Raw genomic sequence first — 15,688 nt, 5'->3', positions numbered from 1 at the left:
CAGTCAGAAACCTGCAGAGCTCTCTCCAGGTCTCCTGTAATGGGAGAAGGGGAAGGGAAGAAAGAAATATTGTTAAATATTGTTCACCTGGATAGGTGCTTGTTGTGTTGGGTCATTTGTTGACCTGGCAGAGAACGGTTCTGATAAATCAGCATCCACTTTTTTTTTTGTATCATGGAGCAGTTGAAGTTCTGATTGTTACCAGTTCCAGGCGGGCACCTTTTCCTCCCATGAGCAGTGCTCGGAGAAACCACGAGTGGGAGGGAAACGAAGAGACACTGCGGGGAGGGACGGACAGGGCCATGGGTGCGGGATTAGTGGTGTCAGGGAGCTGTGAGAACCGGGGCTGAGGTGGGTGATGGGAGCTGCGTTTTGGGTTTATTTCCCCCTGAATTAACCCAGCTCTGTCCTCGGTGAGTGACAGAGGCGAGGGACACCCAGGCTCCCGCCCTTGCTTTTTGACGAGGCGCCTCGCCAGCCGTGGGAAGCGCACAGAGCCCGGGCTCTCCTCTCCTCTCCTGCCTGGGCCGGACCGGACCGGGTTGGGTCGGGGCTGCCGCTCTCCCGCCTCGCGCCGCGGGGTGGCGCCCTCCGGCCGCGAGCAGCACGGAGCTCCGCGCGCAGCCCCCTCAGTTGGTTGTGGGACTGCGGCCGGTACCGGTACCGGTACCGGTGCTGCTGGTGCTGCCCCCCCGCTTTTGGGGCTTGGTTTTGGAGCTTTATTCGTCTGCAAAAAACCCCTTTTCTGCCGTTTCCTTGCAGCACCCCGGGAAGCAGCTGACACTGTCAGGTATCGGTGACAAAGGGGACAAAGAGCAAGAAGGAAACTGTGCTCCCTTCCGACCTGAACGACTTGTTACTTACTCTGTATGAACGCTGTGTTGTACCTGTTTCCTACAGACAGGCCGAGGAGGAAAAAGGCAAGATAACTGGGGTAGTGGGATCCAGGTGTAGGAGCAGGACTTGTCATGGGGCATTTTGAGGGAGAGTTGATTTTAAGGGAGTTGATTTGCCACAAAGCAACTGTTAGCACAGCTGAAACTGCACAGCAGGGTTTGGAGAAGGCATCAGAGACAAAAGTCATTGACAGACCCATAGGTCCTTGTTTCATCTTGACTTTTTACTGGGAGATTTGTGTTGTGGCAAAAAGCACCACACTCCAGTGCGGGCAGTGAGGAGCATCCTGCAGCATCCAATATTGAGTGCCAGAATATAACAAAGCATTGATCAACTCTTCTCTCCAGCACAACGTGCCCTTGCATACTGCCATCCTGAAATTATTGATTGGCCTGGGGTCCCGTTGATCTTGTGCTAAGAGCTATTTTTGTGCACAGACATCAATTGACAGAGTCTTCTTGCTCTTTGGAACAAGTGCTGCCTCACTTCCTTGGACACTGCTTTGGTTTTTATTTTTTATTTTTTTTGCCATTTTGCAGTAGCCAGAATCTTTGCTGCTCTTGTAGGGTACCTGGGGTTGTTGGACCCTAGGATTGCCAGGCATCACTTTAGAGTAGAATTTTAACTTCTTAGCTCCTAAAACCTTTTAAAACAATAGCATCTTCAGTGTTCCTGTATTATGCCCCAGCTCTCTTTTTTCATCCCTGAATGAACATTTTATATTGGAATGATTTACACTGTACACAGTGCAGTTAAAGTGTGGCCTCTTTGCTTCCTTAGCTTTCCCCAGAGTAACCTCTTTTTAGAGACTGAGAAACCTGCAAACTTCTCATGTATACTGGAGTCAGCTTCACTTGCTTCTGGTGTAAGCACTGGTTTGAAATGCAGTATGTGTATAAACATTCTTGTTGTGACTTCAGAATTTGAAACTTCTGGCTACTGAAGATACACTTTGTTTCCTTTTTCCCATTCCTTTTGTTTATTCCTGACCACAACTTGAGTAGAGACCATGCCCACAAAATATTATTTGTGTTTGGTGTGCTGGGACAGGAATTAGGAATTGTATCAATGCTCAGAAGCTGTGATTCAATAAGAGCACTCCAGTGAAGATAACAAGCTGCAGACTAAGCCAGAGTATGTGATTATTTACATGCTGACACCAGTGCTTTGATCTAGGTTGTTTCCAGCCACTCGGAATTACAACAATGTCCTTGTCTCATACCAGTTTGCTATAGATACCTCAAAATGCATAATTTTTAGATATCCCAGATTCGAGTATGTTGGCTACTTCGTGAAGCTTGTAGTCCAGTTCAGTTCCTGCAAAGCCAAAAGAAATAAAATGCCAACAGGAAAATTTTATCCTTGTCTTCAGGGGGCTGTTGCTTAGAGCATTTCAGATGTAATTCTGTGCAAAGCTTTCTGTAGCTTAGTTTTGCACTTTTGGTATCTCATCAGAGACTGACACACATGCTGTTTTAGAAGCATAGAATGAAACATAATGGGGGAGGACTTATCTCTTAGTTTAGAGAGAGATTTATTATCCTAGTCTATTTATATTAAATTATATTGCTTTATTACTCTCTCTTGTCTATTGATTACCTTCTCGAGTGTGTCTGAAGTGAGCAATTACCATGATCTTCTGACTCACTGACATCTGAAAAAAAAAAGGGAATTGAAAGAGCCTCATTTCAGGCTCTTTTGCTTAAATATATTTATGGAATTCTGTAGCTTATCTGTTATTTCCTCCTACCCTCAAGTTCATCTGTCTGTGTGTAACTGTGCCTGCTTGCATTGTGTATGATAACAATACTGTGCAATGGGGTTTTCTTCACTATAGGCAGAAAATGTGCAGCTGAGAAATGAAGTGATCAAACCTGTGCAAGAAGAACAGACAGTTGTAAGATTACTGAAGTTTCCAAGAGCTCCACTGCCAGTATCTTAACACCACTTCAAGATTTTTCTTCCTATGCAGTTAAACAGATAAGGTCTGTCTATAATTCTACTTCTTAATGGCACTAAGTAACATTAGACCTTACAGTTTCATTATCTATATTCCATGGTATCCAGAAGTTTTTCTATGCTTATGGAAAGTCAAACAACAGTAATGACAAGTGTATATGCAGTTCTCACTAAATATACTTTTTTATCTCAAGCTTTGAACTTTAATATAGTTCTTAAAATATGGAAAAGCATGACAAGGAATTATTTATTCTGCTTTTTGGTAGGTTGATATTCCCCTGTTTGTTAATTGAAATGTGTTTATTTTCCCCAGTTTTAACTCTGGTAAGTTGTTTATACTTAAATAAATCTTCTAATATCATGTAGAAAGTGCTATTTCCTGCAATGGGAATATTGCTGTTAACTTGGTTGGAAACTGAGGGATGGAGTGAGGCCCTTGGAGGCAATCTGCTGGCATTTGTGTGAGAAAGTGTGGTTATAACACACTGCACAGGATGTGTGCATGGGTGGCCTCAGTCACCAAGGGGAGCTCTTTTGTAATGGAAGTGAGTTCTGAAAAGGAAAAAAAAAAAGGAGCTAACGTTTCTGCTGAGAGAAAAACTGACTATGATCTCAATTCCATTTTTCTGGATTTCTAACTACATTGAGGTTCTTTTGATATCAGGAAGCCATCAAGCCCTTCACCCTGCAGCAAGGAAACAAGAAGTCACTGGGACTGCTCTTAGCTTGATGAAGGTCAGGTCTCCCCAAGGTGTATTTCACATGACTTTGGAAAAGACATTTGATCTATTTCCCTCATGAATAGCAACATGAGTTCATGCCTGAATTTTTTCTTTGCACCTTGTCTAAACATTTATACCTGTGAACAGGGAGTGTTGAGCTGCCACCAGGAAAAAAGGAGATTTCTTATTTGGAAGAATTTCATAGCCTCTTAGTGCAGGCAGAAATGAAGATGTGAAGGCTGTGACAAGGGAGATTGTCTGAGCTTCTTGAAATTGCTTGGGCAAAGCCCTCCCCCATCTCAGAGCACTGCTGGCATCTCATTGGTGTATTCATCAACTAAAGGGTTTGTCCTGGGCAGCCAAGTAGTGCAAGAGAGATATATAGACCTCAACCCTTGCATCTCTGCTAGTTCCATTTCTCGTAATCCTGAAAATTATATGGCATGTCATTTTCTGTCAGCTTCTTTTCTCCTTCAGAAGTGCTGAGGCAAATAATTAATTTATCTTGTTTTAGAAAATGTCATTTTGCTAGCTCGATAAATTAGCTTGGCTGCTATATCCCTCTGAGCTATATCCTCCTCACTCATAGCACCCTATGTGCCTTCTGGACTTGAATTTTTTATTATTATTATTTGTCTGAACACTTGCATTATCTTTTATTTATTTTACTCCTTTGCTTTTCTTCTCATTTGTTCACAGATGATAAATTCCATCTTGCCTGTCGTCAGTGCCTGATGTTTTAGTGTCCCCATGTCTCTAGAGCTCTAGGCCTGGAAAACTGTTTTCAGCTTAGCAATGTGAAGAACCTGAATCTCACAAGATCATGACCTCATGTTCAGAGCAGCCCACTGACCCCTGAGCCCTGCAAAAATACAATGCAAAGCAAAAATACAAAAGCCTTGACATTACTCCGAAAAAGAGCTAAGTTTTCCCGTGGAGATTCATGCAGACTTTTTGCATTTTGTGTGTTTGCTGCTCTCCTACAGCTTTGCCCAATGACTTGGAAGGCAGTGTAGGAGGTGATACCACTGAAACAGGAGCCTCTGCTGATGGGAAGTGACACATGGGAGTTAAGGAAGAGGATGGAAATGAGCAGACTGAGGAAGAGGTAGGTACCAGATATGGAAGCCAGAGTTTATCTATTGAGAGCTTTTAATATCAGCACTCATCTCAGTAACATCACTGCAAGGCTGGGAAGATGGATGGGCTAGATGGATGTGCTGGTCTGAGGTTGAGAGAAACAGGAGGCTTAGGTCTTGTGAATTTAAGGCATGGGAACTTTGGTAAATACGTTACTGTTATTTGTGCTGAATCTGTTCCCTATGCCTCTGGAATCAGATCCAATGGCTTTAGTGATGCTCTCAATTTGGGTTGGATTTTGGCTCTGCTCGTCCTGTGGACAAGGTGAGAGAAAAGTGGTATTTTTATTCTGCAGAAAGCCTTTAAAATGCACATTTTACCCTGCAGAATCATTTAAGAAAGATTCTGCAGTCAAACTCTTGAGCTGGCAGAAACTTTAACCAATTGGTTTTCTTCCCCCCACTCTCTTCATGAACTGAACCTGTGTGATTAGAGTTACTCAGAGACCATAAGCATGGAATTTTATGAAAAACTTCAGGAGCCACATTTCAAAGTAGATCTGTATCCTACCTAGCCTGGAAAAGACCAAAGTGTCAGGATAGGATTGAGAAGGTGGAGTGAAGGTAACTATATTCAGGGAGGTGATGGCAGGTGAGGCTATGTGGGTGGAAGAGAATGAATTCATACTTAAGGATATCTGTGACACTTCATGGCCTGATCTGTAGTGGGTCTAAGTTTAGAGAATAAAGTAAGATCTGAGGAGAAGGGAAGCAGGTAAGAGGAAGCATAGTGCACAGAGAATGTGCTGCCCTGGAGGATTTAGCTCAGTAGTTGGGAGTTATGGTGCTGCCAGCAGCTGACAGCTGAAAACAAGCAAGCTAGAGGAATCTCAGTGAACTATGCCTAGAGAAGGAACTCTTTAGTGTCACCAGAAAGACAGAACTATGTAAGTCTTTCAGGTGAAAGAGAAGTTATCTTCCAGTAATGAACAATTGTGCTGATGAAGGATTTCTGTTTTTAAAGCTATGCTACTGACTAAAATGAGCTGCTCTTCAGACTTGGCAATCATGAGCATCTTCTGGGGGCTTGACTCTTTTATACATGTAAGGTAGCCTGTGAGAGTAGGGCCAGAGTCAGCCTGATTCTCCTGGTAACCCAAAGTGACTTAGTGAGGTCTCCTTTGTCCCATTTACATGCAGAGAATTGTGGACTCTGTTCTCTGGGGGCAGCAGAGACTGTTTTGTACCTGGGCAGCAGGGATACAGAAAGCTGTAAAGAGCAGAGGGAGGGCTGGATCTCTGCTCAGGCATCCTGGTGTAACAAGAAGGTGCTTGGCTGAGAGGTACACACAAAAAGAGGGTCACTCCCCTCTAGTGTTGCTTCCTCAGCCATGGTTGTGGTAATTCTGATTCCATGTCTTAGAGTTTAAGTTTTGTAGTTCTCCCTTTCTAAGCATTTTTCTCCCTGAGGAATCACTGTGGACAGCTTAGCTGAAAGTACCTTTCCTAGCAGCCTTCTTTTTTTAAGAAAAACTGGGGTGTTTTATACTGTTAACCCAAGGCAAAATTCTAACAAAACTTAAGGTGTTGCAGTTTTAATGTGAACTGGTGATCTGGATACAGCTTTAGCTCTGCCACAATCTTTAACCTGACTGCCCTAGCCTATGCACCCATACTACATCAGCAGTCCTGAACAAAGAACTTACTGGTGTTGTAAGTAGCTAAAGATTTTGGCCTGAGACATGACAAAGGCAGCCACCCTTCTCAGCTCTCTTTTGCCTTCCTCTATTTTCCTACATTGTCTCCTGAGTCCCTCCAGATGCAGTTACAGTGCTTGCATGCTCACGGCCAAGGCAATGTCCCTCTGTCTGCTACCCAAAGATGTGCTCTTACACAGGATGGTGCTCAGCTTCAAGCATGTAACATTTTCCAACTATTTTCTGGCATGGTATTTGGGTATGATTTGTGTGGGATGTAGAATGAGCTGAAAATAAGATACAAAATTTAGTGGCATCTTCCTTTCTCATATATCTTTCATTAAACCTTGCAATTTTGAAGGAAAAATTGTGGGAACAGTGAAAACTCTGTGTAGTCCACATCACAAGTCAAGCACAGACTGGTAAGAAAGAGCCAGTACAAAAGATTTCTGCTCATCTGAAATCTGAGTCAGCTTTAGTCAAATAAGCTGCAATATCCAGCATAGTAAACTTTCTCTTCCAGTTTCTGGTGGGCAAATAAGGGCTTTGTTTGAGCAGAGTGAAATCTAGTGCCTGAATATGACTGTGACCAGGTGAATAACCTAAATTCACAAGCTTATTCCTGAGCTGTTTCTCACCAGCTAAATCCACAGTGTCATATGCTTGGGATGTGTGTGAGTATCTCAGCTTTCAGCATGCTGAGAATTAGGCTAATATCTGCTTGTTCTTCTGTGTATAAGCACTTGGCACTGAATACATTGCAGTACTCCAAGCTATCCAACGTAATGGGATTTCCATATTTTTTTTTTTTTTAAGGCAGACTTCAGAAGTACAATATTTAGCTAGTACATCAAATGGATCTGACTGTTTCCCCAAGTCAGGGGCCTGAGGCTGAGCAAACAGATGATTCTTAGATGCTGTAGCACCACACAGGGACAATGTGTCTGCAGGAGCAGTAAGAGATATACACAAGTGGTCCTGAAATGAGGTGTGAAGGAACTGGAAAATAAAATAAAAGCCCAGTGTACAAATTCAGACCATTTGCCTCTGATCTTTTGTGAGAAGTGTTTATACTGGAGCTGTTTTTGATGCTTAGTGATGAGGCACAGGATGACAGGAGAATTAGAACCAGTGAGAAGATTGGATGCAGAGCCACTTGTGCCTCTGGCTGCTCCCTCTGAGTTACTGCTGGTGCTGTCTGAATTTCTCCATCCTGCTTCCTGACACCTCTGCATGGAGAGGGGGGGTTTGCCCAGGGCAGATTGGCAGCTTGAACTGGACAAGTTTGTCAGTGGGGGGAAAGTGGCACATTTGCTAATCAAACAAAATTGATTAAAATGTTTGAAGGGCTCCCAAGCTTTCTGGCAAAGTTCAGCCATTTGTTGTCATGGCAGCTTTCCCTGACCAGCTTTGCTCAATGTCTTGCTTAACTGGGCAATTGTAACAAATATTCAGTGGACATGGGATGTTATGACCCTTTCTGGGTGAGCTGAGGTTTCAAAGATGAGCTTTTGTTCCATTTGCAAACATTCCAGTGCAAGAGCACACACACAGAGCTTTCTCTTCTGATGGCTCGTTTTGGAATTACATGGCTTGCTTTGTGTTAATGACAGCTTTCTAATCTCATATGAGCAGCCTTATTTATGGACAAGCTGTGCTCCATGGATCTTCATCTTTCTTCAATGAGTACAAGCAATGAGTGGAATTAAGAGTAAATTACTTGCTACAGCATCTTTTCCTGCTTGTTTAATAATGGGCTATCAATCATTGCTAAACAAAAGCTTGTGAGATAGCTGGCTACCCTAATGTGAATGCAAAGTTTGCCAGCTCTTTATTACCTATGTTATGTACATCACAGCAATTTGTTCACTTATTCAGCTGGAGAGAACAATTTTGTGGTAAACATCAGGACAGAAATATTAGAGCCAGGGTGTGTAATAGCAGGATACACATAAGTGTTTTGCCAGCATACAAATAATTAATTTAGGGTTACTTAACAAAAAAAAAAAAAAAAAACCAACCCAAACAACCTAACTTAAATTTTATGTCTATGAGAGAGCTGTTTGGTGTTTTGTTTTTTGGGTTTTTTTTTTTGTCTGTTTGTTTGTTTTCTGAGGGAGAAGGGTGTTTTACTGAAAAGTCATAATTTATTGACAAACATTCAAGGTACCTTTGAGGAGGCAAATAGAGCCTGTTCTCTGATTAAGCTCTCAGGTGGGAGACTTTTTTGAATACAGAACGTATTGGAATGAGCTACAGCTCATAGCAGAAGCAGAGGGACCAGATGCAAAGTAGACTCATTTCTGCTCTGTTGAAATAGCAAAGTAGTTCCAGGAAACAAGGACTGTCCTTAAAGAAGGACCAAAGGAAGAGTAGTCAGAAGCACTTTGTGTCTCCCCACTGGGTTAATTAAACTAGAGCTCCTTGAATGGAGGACTGAACTACTGAGGACTTGAAGGCACATCCATAGCTTTAGGTCTCACTTGGATTTTCTGGCAGTTCTTGTTGCTCAGCATTTACCTGAGGAAGGAACAATAAGATCCATAGTTAAATCAAAGAATGGTGCAAGACCTCTCCCAGCAATGTCTTCTTTCTTGTCCATGCCTGTCCTTGCTTGGCTGAGGCCAGACTAACCTTACATTACACCACTGTGTCCATCTTGACTATGGTTGTGATATTCTGTCTGTAAGTGCTCACTGAGTAGTGGAGGATGTCTGAAGATTTTATTTGATTGAGCCCTTGGACTTCTTTTTTACTTATCTAGTGATTTGTCTGAATTTTCTTCCTGGAAGACAACTTCTAACAATATTTAGTTTCTTAATCCTGGAAGTTCAAGAAAGTCACTCAAATATAGGTGGTCTTGGTATAAAGAGGGAAGAAGTGGAAGCCATAATCTTGGTTCCCATGTGCTGGAGACTGTTTGAATTACAGAACCTCTGGATTTTGAGGGCATTTTAGCCACAAACACTAAATTGTTGGCCACCTTTGCCAGGATGTACATCTCTTGAAGAGGGTGAGCATTTATGTTTGGTTATTATTTATTTTTGATGCTTACTTTAAGGAGCTAAAATTGTGATCTAAACATGAAATTAAAACCTTGGCATCAGTCGGATGGTGTATGTCTCTGAGTGATTGCTTTGATGTTAAATGGTTTGCATGAATGCTGGTATTTATCTTGAAAGCAGGTTGATGTCTGTATTAATGAGACCAGGTGTTGACTTCATGCTGTTTCTTTCCAACTAAGAAAAATCTTTATATAAACTTAGTGGGTTTGACAAATATTTTTTCTACTAATTATACCATGACATTTTGTGCATCATAATGTTCCAACATCAAAAGTCTTATAATTTTATTCTTTCCCTTCTCCTGAATCTATTGCTTAGTTGCAGCTGAACGGCAATGAGGAGCAACAGCAGGGACAGTTCAACAGAAGCTGAATACAATGATCTTGAGGAGCCTACCAAAATATCATTAAACCAAATAAAGCACCAAGAGCTGAATCCTAACAGAGCAGGTGCTCTTTAGCCCCAAAAGACAATCTTAGTGTATTCCTGGCTATCCTTGGCAACCCAGTGTGATAGCTCTCTGTGGCTCTTCAGTCACTAACATGACTTTCCTTATTTTCCCCAATGCCAAAATATGGTACTAGCTCATGTGGTGTTGAAAAATGTTGCTTTCAGGTTTATGAGCTTGTAGCATGGATAGCTGTTATATGTGACCTTTTATTTTAAAGACAATTAACAGTGATTTAGGTCTGGTCTTGGACTTTGAGCAGGCTAAGTAATTCATAATAATCCTAGGAATGCAAAAATGCTATCAGGCTGCAGTAAAGCAAGGCAGCTGTGACTCTTGGGGCACTGATTTCATCCTTTGCTTGATTGTGAGGTCTTTGGAGGCTTCTAAAGCTTCATTTGCCTCAGCTGCAAGGCAGAACTTGTGTGTTGAATGAATTCTACAGAATTGTGCTCTGTACTGCTCTGCCTTAGGATGGTGAACAAAGGGACCAAGGAGTGACTGTGTCTCATACCACTTATCTCTTGCCAGAGATATCTACTTGGATGTGGAGGGACATAATAAACAGGAGAAATTCTTCAAAATCTGAGCCACACAAAAACTAACCTCTTAGTTACAATAAGCTTACAATAAAGGTCTGTGTTTCTTAAATAGACCTAGCCCCTGTAAGAATTCAATCTCAGTTGCTCTGTGTTCTAGTATTAACTGTGGTTTTCCTCTGCTTGTGTTCAGTTCAATTTATTGCTTATTGCCAAAGGACACTCTATATATAGCAGATGTTTGTACTCAGGTTACAAAAATAAATTGCTTTATTAGTGTTGCTAAGCTGAAATGGATGTAAAACAAAAATATTTTACCAGCAAACCAAGAGATAAGTAATGAGTTTTGAATTATGTCTTTAAAAACTTGTTTGTTTTACTTTTATTTTGAAATTATGAGCTCAATGAGCACTTAACTTTATTTCAGATGTTTGTTACAGGTACTAATGACTGCATTTACATTATGTTAAATCATTACATTGAAATCTCACTCAATCAAATCTCTTCATGCAGAGTCATGAGGACTTCTTGTGTAAGAGGAAAAGAATTTACAACGTATGGGAGTTGCTAATCAAATGTTAGCTTCTCTTAATGGGTTGGGCTATCACCTGCTCCCAAGAAGACAATTTTTTTTTTTTTTTACTTTGGAATGGGGTGAGTCTGTGAAAATGTTTTGATAGAGGAGAGGTGGCTGTGAAGGTGCTCAAAGAAAGAATAGAAAGCAGAAGGGCTTTGTGGAAATAGTTAATGAGTTTTTTCAATGGCATGGGGGAAGTGCTTGTCTATTTTTGTCAATGTTTTGAAAAATGTCATCAGCTCTCAAGGACTGTCAGCAGGTTTGTGAAGCTGGCACACTGGAGGGTGGTAGGAAGAGAGCATTTGGCCTGTTCTTCTCACCTACAAACCCTGCTCCTGTCACCAAGCCCCCGACAGCTGAGACATCACTTCATCCCAAGGCTGTGAGAAGGGAGAAACTGAGCCAGACCTGGAAGGGGCTTGCAAAGATCTGGCCTCAGGCATGGGCACAACAGGACAGGAGGCAAGCAGAGCAGAGGGGGACACAAAGCTCCTGGTGGAGCACTGGCCCAGCCCCACAGTGGGAAGGGGACCCTGACTCTCCAGAGGCTGCAGATGTACCTGTGGCATCAGGATGCAGGCACCTCCCTTGAACAGAGATCTGCAGGCACAGCAAACAAAATTTGAGGCCTGGCAGAGCTGCTGATGTGCAAGAGCAGAGTAATTGGTCAGCTCATGCACCACAGGCATAGGGATGTCTGAGCTGGGAATGTTCAGATGCGTGGTCACCCTAGAGGGCAATTTGGGGCTTCCCAAAGGACTGAACTTCAAGTGTGTCCTGCACACCTTGGCATGTGGCTCAGTAGCCCTGATAGGAATTTATGGATGTGTGGCAGGTGAGCTGGAGATCTTTCTGGGGTTGAAATGCAGACATAAACTACAGCAGCTCTAACTGGGATGCTGGAATGCTGGACAAAAGTGTAGTGAAATGAGGCAATCAGGTGTTGCTAATTACGAGGTGGGAGGTGTGAGCTTGTGTTAAGCCCACCTGTGCCCAATTAGGGCTGAACCCAGCTGCGCATGAGCAGGATTGGGGGGGGCCAATAAAAAGGGAGTTTCTGAATGCATCCTCAGCTCACTCTGGAGCAGCCAGAGGAGGACGTCAGCTGAGTCGGGAGCAGAAGCACTGAACGAGGCAAGCTGAGTCTAAAGGCAGCAAGATTGGACTGTGCACCTTGGTGAGAACCCCTCTTTGACTTCGGAGCACCGTGCACCAAGAAAGGTTTGTCTGCTACACAAAAGTGTGTTTATTATGGAAAGACTGTTAGTAATTCCACTGGCTGTTCTCCTGGATTTAAAGGGGAGCTCCATGTCATGGCTGGGATTTACTCTGTGAGTCCAGGTTTCCAGGCAGGTCTGACTGTAACCAGGGAGACTCCAGCACAACCTGGGAGGACAGAATCCTTTTGCTTGAAAGTTACTAAGCTGATGAGAGAGACCCTGCAGGATGGCTCAGGGGTCCACGGGGTAGAGCAGGAAAGAAGCAAGAAAGCTGATGGAAGCTGTGGGCAAGGTAAAAGGCATGTGCTAAGTTAGGTGAAAGTGCAGTTGTGCTGCCTTGGCTGCTGGAAGCTTGAAAGATGAGCAGGTCAGTGAGTTCCAGCTGGGGAGGATGAAGAACAAACAGACATGAGAGTGGGCTTGTGAGGTTTGGAAGCTAAGAGTATTAGGTATAAAAGGAAGAGTTTATCTCTTGTATTTGTAAAGCTCTTACAGATCTGACTGAGGATTAGATGAGAATTTGAACTTTTAGAAGGATATGGGGGGAAGAGAGGTTTTCTGTGAATGCAGTAATAGTACTGGAAGGCAAATTTTTCACTGCTGGGTCAGGAAGTTCTCAAGGACACTGCTATAGAGCTGTCTGGGTCCATTACTCAGGAAATTATTTTCCTCATCCCAACTCTAGTAGAGGCTGGGATGTTGGTGGGTTCTCTGTGGGCAAGCAAACAGGATCCTAAGCAAGGTATAGTCTCAGGCTCCATGGAGGTCAACTCTCACTGTGCTGGGCTTGTGATATCTGAGGAAATAAAACCTTCACTACAGACAAAAGTTGTCTTTTTCTGAGGGAAGTTCTTGGATGGGATTGCTCATCAGCTGAGTACAAAAAGACCCCACTGCTAACCATGAGAATGTAAACAACTGTTCAGCAGTTGTGGGGTTTTTTTATTAGAGAGGCCACCCAAATTTGTGCCTGACTTGATAAAGTCAGTGAAGTGCTTCTGATACCAGTAGGAACCCATGTAGCTGGCCTCAAATTAATGCTGGGCCTACTGTATATTTTATATGGCTCTCAAAAATGTGTTAAACTAAAGCTTGGCATCTGCCATATTCCTTAGAAGCCCACGGTGTTCTCTGTGAGGTGTTTCTTTGCTATAAATCTCAGCTATTGAGCTGTCTGTATCTTACACTGCGTTTTGAAAGCAGAGACAGATTAGGCCTTTCTCTAGAAATTATTCATGACTGAGGATGAGGAGAAGAAACAAATAGCATCTATTGATTGTGAGGGAAACAGTACACAGACAAGGGATTCACTAGCTGGTGAAAGAACACTCACCCAATCTAAAATACTTGAAGATGTACTGGCAAGTTATTATTATTACTGATTTTTACTGTTGCTCAACTTTTCTCACTGTGTAACTCTGCTTCCAGTTACCAGTAAAATTTCCATCCTTTCAACATTTAGTTGACATTCTTTTACCTCCATTCCACTTTGTCAGTGCTTGATTCTTCTGGGGTGCTATGAGTCTGCATAGTTCTCTGGATAAACTGAGTTAATCACCTACTCACTGTCACTCCACTGAAATAATCAGGAGTAGTTTTTAATTATGGAGAGGGATGTGCCTTTTCAATGGTTCATTGCTGACACTGAACTTGAAGGCTGCTGGGAATGTCTTGCTCAGAATGCCCTGGGGAAGAGACCTGGTAATTGCTAGAAATTCCCTTCATGTCTCCTTTTACAAAATATCCCTTCTCTGTAAAAATCCACTTAGTGGCCAAGCAACAAAAATCTCTGCCATCTGCAGGTTTTAAGAAGTGGCTGAAAGCATGGTCAGAGCATCAGTTCCCTGGGGGGTGTGGTAATTGCTGACCATGGGTAAGAGTAAGAGGGGTTGCTTGGAGGAATAGGAGCAGGAGCCTGCTGCTTATAGCCATCCAAATTTCCTCTCCTTTGCATGTTGAGCAATTCAGACACACAGAGCAGTTTTATTTGTCTGCCCTGATGCATTCAGTGTACCAGGGTTTGCCTTATCTCCTGCCTTCTTATGGGGGCTTGGAGTTTGCAGGTAGTTGCTGCTAGATTTTTGCTGCCTTGGAGGAACCTGTTAAATCACAGTGTGATGGCAGAAGGGCTGGAAGCAGCACAGTGAGACAGCTATGAGATCTAGGACAAGGAGACCAACTTTATGGTGTTAGTCCTTGCTGGAGGCTACAGCTTAACTTCCAGCTGTGGCCAAGGTTGCTTTTGGGATGGCAACAGAACAGGCTTGTGGTCCTGATGCTGGATCAAGATGAAGATTCCTTTGTTTGTCCTGCAGCAACTCCGTGTACAGTGAGAGCAGTGGGAGCATTTCAAAAGGCTGGGATTTCTACAGAGATATTTTATGTGAAATTTAACTAAAGGGAATTTCCAAGCTGGGAAGTTCTGGGTAGAATGAGGTCCAGTTTTTCAAGCCTGGTGTTTACCATAGCTGTGGGGAAACACTGTGGATGGATCTTGTGTGCCATGGGACTCTGAGCTTTAAAGAAACCATACACCTTGCCTCTAAGAGGTACATAAATATTTCATAAAGAGAACAGCTACAGTAAGAGTTTGTATATAATCAGGAATGCCTGATTATTGTTGAAAAATAATGCTGGGGCTTGAAGAATAATTTTCAGTGTTGGTTACAAAGTGGACTGATTTCAAAAAAACTGAGTTGATCAAAAGAAATTTTGGTGCTTAAAAAAATATCCTGATAAACAGATTGGAAACCCTCTTCTGAGCTGGGTAGAAAAAGGATTTGTCTCCAGATTTTTCTTTTACCTCTAGGTTTTTCTTTCCCAGATGAATTAGCAGATATGGTGTCTTGCTGGTTTTGTGATAGTGTGCAGCTGGCAAATTCTACTCTTTGCTGCTACTTGAAATACTGCAAAGTGAAACAAAATTATTTGCTGTTGAAATGAGTAATTCAAACCAAAACATATTGTTACCATTTACTGAATATATATCTACACATTTATATATATGTAAAAAAATATATTTAAAAAACATAATACTTTTGAGTAAGTTGCTTTAGGTCTACCTGAAGCATTTTTTCTCTCCCAAGCTGAACTAAACAGATAAGTTATTCACACTTCTTTATTGGTGAGGGATGTTTGCCTTTGTCAGATCATCAGGTTTGTAATGAAGTTGTAGTACACTGTAATTGCTTCTCTCTGACAATTCCCCTTTAGGGCTCTTCTTTATGAGATGTCTTAGAAACCTGACTTTTTAAATTTAAGGATCCTGTGTTGCCAACTTTGACCTGGACTATAACCTAATGACTGAATTTTTCCAGCAAAAACTTGAAATTTCAGAAATTATCTTAAGGCAGCTGCTTTGCTTCCCTTCAGGCATGTTTGGTTTCTCCTCTGACTCAAATCTGAAGGAGTGAGGGGAAATGTCATTATTTCTTCTTCTGTTTCTTTTTAGTAACCTTTTCATCAAACACGAGAAGCTGCATGTC

At 42.4% G+C, this 15,688-nt stretch overlaps 1 long non-coding RNA gene across 1 annotated transcript in view; it reads left to right on the top strand.

The window, feature by feature from the left end:
- Nucleotides 1-657: 657 nt before the first annotated feature.
- Nucleotides 658-15,688, top strand: part of LOC139802453 (uncharacterized) — a 52,658-nt gene continuing 37,627 nt past the window's right edge. Inside the window, exons 1-2 of the long non-coding RNA XR_011728626.1 lie at nt 658-790; nt 2,735-2,882. This is a non-coding gene — a long non-coding RNA (uncharacterized lncRNA). The remainder of the gene's footprint in view (nt 791-2,734; nt 2,883-15,688) is intronic.

Source organism: Heliangelus exortis, chromosome 14 (assembly GCF_036169615.1).
Source record: "Heliangelus exortis chromosome 14, bHelExo1.hap1, whole genome shotgun sequence".
NCBI lineage: Eukaryota > Metazoa > Chordata > Aves > Apodiformes > Trochilidae > Heliangelus > Heliangelus exortis.
This window is presented reverse-complemented; position numbering and strand designations above follow the sequence as displayed.